Raw genomic sequence first — 4,712 nt, 5'->3', positions numbered from 1 at the left:
TTGGGAATGATGTTTCATCACTCACTTCCGTTAAGGAGTGGCTAGGGAAACACTTCCAAATGAAGGACTTGGGAGAGGCACAACGAATCTTAGGTATCCGGATCTATAGGGATAGGTCCAAGAGGATACTAGCATTGAGTCAAGAAGCTTATATTGACAAAGTTCTTGACCGGTTCAATATGAAAGACTCCAAGAGAGGATTTCTACCTATGGGCCAAGGGATCACTTTGAGCAAGTCACAGTCTCCCTCCACCCCTAAGGAAATTGAACACATGAAGACCGTCCCTTATGCTTCCGTTGTTGGGTCTATTATGTATGCTATGATTTGCACTCGTCCCGACGTTGCGTATGCCTTGAGCATGACAAGTCGGTATCAAGACAAGCCTAGTGAGAGTCACTGGATAGCCGTAAAGAATATCCTTAAGTACTTGAGAAGGACTAAGGATTCGTTCTTAGTGTTTGGAGGAGAAACTGAGTTGCGTGTAAGAGGTTACACGGACGCAAGTTTCCAAACCGATCAGGATGACATGAAATCTCAATCCGGCTATGTGTTTATGCTAAATGGAGGAGCTGTTTGCTGGAAGAGCTTCAAGCAAAGTGTTACTGCGGATTCTACAACAGAGGCTGAGTACCTTGCAGCGTCTGAGGCTGCGAAGGAAGCTGTTTGGATTAGGCAATTCATGGAGGGGCTAGGAGTAGTCCATTCCGCCAAAGATCCTATCACTCTATTTTGGGATAACAGTGGAGCTATTTTTCAAGCCAAATAGCCTAAGTCTAGTAACAAATCTAGACACATTGAAAGGAAATACCATGTAATTAGAGATTATGTGGAAAGGAAGGAAATTGACATTTGTAAGGTTGGGACAGATGATAATATTGCTGATCCTTTAACCAAGCCTTTATCAAAGGCTAAGCATGATGGTCATGTCGTCGCTATGGGATTGAGACGAGTACCAGATTTTCTTTAGATTCTGGATATGTAATAATTATATAGTGTATCTTTTATTATATATATGATAATCACATTCATTGTTTTCGTATTCATTCTTTTATGAATCTTTTATTTAGTGTGACTAAATTTGAATACCTTGTTTATCTGAATAAGTTGTGGAGACAATGTTGAATATTATTCAAGTGAATAAGATGAACATTGTATTTTGTCCCTAATCACTTAATGAGGTGACGTCTCAGAGTGACTAGATTTTAAGTCGATTGATGGTTGTTCAACACCATAAGGTCATACGTGATGACTGGTCGATTACATAGGCAGAGTGTGTGACACTTTGCCGGACAGTGACCATTTAGAGAATCCCTAAGTTCTATTATAGACGCCTGGTCGTGCCGGGGATCTCTAAGATGTTCTAATGAGTCGATTCTTTTGACTGGAGACTATTATCTGAGCAGGTGCAGTTTTCGAGTGACTTTGGTTTTTGTCCCAGGTCGTGCCGTGAAAGGAGGCCAAAAGGGCATTTACTAGGTCATGGTGAGATGTATTCTGCAATAGGATAGATAGGGCATACAGGAATTGTCCACCCACGTTGGGTAACTATATCTCAAGGCCACTCGAGGAGTTAATGACTACAAATGCGTGGCCACGCTCGGAAGTAATCTGTGAGAGATTTTTCCGGTCAGGTTGTCACACTCCCGATCGAGAAAACCACTCGCGATGTGTTCATGTGCAAGTGCGACTTGAAAGACACCTTGCATTGAGTGGGATATTAAAACGGACAAGAGAATTGGTAGCGCACACCTTGTGTCAGATGAGTGGGAGATTGTTGGAGTTAGTGTCCTCCACAATAGTGCGTTAACATAATAAATCTCATTAATGGAATATCATCAGATATTTAATTATTTGATCCTCGTCAGTTGATTAACGTAAATCGATAACGGTTGGCTGACTAGAGTTTGACGTTATTGTCGTGAGACGGCGGTGATCAACTGACCCCTTTCGGTCACACCTAAAGGAACGAACCCCAATAGACAACTAATTAATTGTATGAGATACAATTTATTTAGTCCCTTGATTTGTAAACTAAAAAGTTAGTCGATTATTTTTAGAGAGATTTCGAGTTGCGAACTCGAGGAGCGGCAGTTATTATTTAACTATGCGATAATTAAATAATAAGTTTTGGGAAACGGGTTTTAGTTAATTAACTGTTAACTAGTACAGATCACGCGCGAATGCGCGGTTTTCTAGATAAACGTATTAGAGAAACAAACAATTAGTAATAATATTAACTTCATTTGAAATTTAATTATAAAATTTACTATTAATAATATTTAGTATTAAGAGGTAGAAAACATAAGGTTCAACACTTTTAATACTTGTCGCTTTTTATCAAAAAATAACATTTTATGTAATTTTTTTTCATAATAAATCTATATATATTTAAATTTCATCTATCAAAATTTTATACTTTTGATGGAATTCAGAGTCAAAATTTGTGAAGTTGGACTCCCAGAAAGAGAATGTAACCTTTGGTTTGAAACTTTGAATGAGGGGGAGTAAATGAAAATAAACGGAATAGCCCAATTGTAGATATTACATAATGAAGCCCAATTGTAGAGTAATTTTCATTTAGGCGGGAAAATATTGGAGTTCTCTTATTCTTTTAGTATAAGGGGGATTTACTAAAATTGTACTAATTGATTAATGTGATTAATATTAGTACGTAAATAATATGTGTAGTGGTACACGTATATTTACGGAGTGAATTGGACGAATTAATTATGGAAGTATTTAAACATGATACGATGTTTAAAATAAAAATTACACGGATTTGTGCGACAAATATAAGAACCAACATGGACCCCTAAATGGTCAAGTGGACCGTGTAAAATAAGTGTAGTGGATGATTACTCACATAATCATTTCACCTTATTTTGTATACTACCATAATTTATCTTATGTAAAAGTTTTGCATGTGATGTAAGATAAAAACATAAGACAAAATTTCTCCACTCCCTCACTCCACCTCCACCCGCCACTTCCCTTCCCTATATACTCCATCTATTGTTCACATTTCACTCTACCTCACTTCTACACTCTACATTCTTGCATGTGAACATTTTTCTCCATCTCTCTAAAATAATAATCAATCACTACTAAGTTGTTAGTATACATACATTAATATTTACTAAGATAGTTAGTAAAATTAAAATATTATCAAGGGTATAAAATTAACAAGTTACTAGTCAATACTTGTTATTATTATTGGGTTAGTTCTTGGGTGCAACAAGAAGGAGATATTCTTATTGAAGATTTGCAAGGAGGATCTTCCATTTGGTTTAAGCTAAAGAACAAGCTAGTAAGGTGAACTAGCTTGTGCCCTTTTTACCACAAATTCAATGTAAGGAAATTGTTTTTCCTTATACTTTCTTTTTATGCTTTCATATTAGCATGAATGTTACATAGATCACCTAAATAATAATTTATGAGATAAATTAATTTTATTAAAGAGTCTAATATGGATCTATGATCCTTCAAAGATGAGTGCTAATATTGCAAGGCACAACCCGGCGAAGTATGACGGATTAGGTGAACCATCTTTACTTGGGGATTGGCATAGGGAGTTTGACAACCTTTTTGAGTTACTGAGTTGTCCTGCGGAGCTGCAAATAGATCAAGCTGCTTATTATTTAAGGGGAAAAGCGGGTTTGTGGTGGAATCGTAGTAAGGAGGCCATAAGAGAATCTTGGAGGGAGAGTGGTGAATCTTTTATTATTTGGAAGGGTTTCAAGGAGACTATGAGGGCTGTGTTTGTACCAGAACATATTAGAAGTAAGATGAGAGCTGAATTTGATTCTTTCAAGATGACTGAGGAGATGACGGTATAGACTTATTATAACAGGTTTATGGAATTGTCAGAATATGTAGCTGATTTGAATTTTAGTGATGAGATGTTGGCACTCAGGTTTGAGAAAAACAACCACTATTAAGAAGAGGCTTGCAGCTGGTCAGCCAAGTACCATGGATGATGTTTACCAGTGAGCTGGGCACGCAGAGAGGATTACTGACATGTTAAAGGAAGAGAAGAAGGAGAAGGAAGCGAAGAAGGAAAAGGGGGAGAAAAGGAAGACTGAAGCTATGAGTGACGAGGGAAGTAAAAGGACATATGGTGGATTTAAGTATGATGGGACCATGGGAGCTGGCAGTGGAGGTGGTATTGCGGGAAATCAAGTATGTTACACATGTGGCAAATACGGACACAAGGCAAGGGAATGCAGACCACCAGCAAGGTACAACAATGGAAATGGAGGCTATAGAAATGGAAACCAAAGGAACTATCAAACCCCGTTACCAAGTATTGGGAGCAATAGGAATCCAAGGCAATGGAGTACCCAGAGAAGCTACAACTATAGGCAAGGCAGTGGAGGTGATCAGGGTAATGGTGGAAAGACATTTGGAACAACTAGTACAATACAAGGGAATGGGGAGAAGGGTAACTAGTATTTATTAAGAGGATTAGAGTCTTATCATTTACTTAAGTATTTAAGTTGTTAGTAGTTTTAATAAAGTAGTAGTTGTTCCGAAACTTCAGGACGAAGTTTATTTTTAGTGGGATAGAATGTGACACATCATGTTTTAAGTTTATTCTGTGATACATTTTCGTCTTTTGAGTTAATTTTGGGATATATTTTGATAAGTATGATATGCTTTGATAATGATTAAGTAAGTTAATTGTGTTGCAATAATAATGAGTTGAAATGGC

The sequence above is a fragment of the Silene latifolia genome, chromosome X (genome assembly GCF_048544455.1).
Source record: "Silene latifolia isolate original U9 population chromosome X, ASM4854445v1, whole genome shotgun sequence".
Lineage (NCBI taxonomy): Eukaryota > Viridiplantae > Streptophyta > Magnoliopsida > Caryophyllales > Caryophyllaceae > Silene > Silene latifolia.
The sequence above is the reverse complement of the archived record's forward strand: the minus strand, read 5'-3'. Positions refer to the sequence as shown.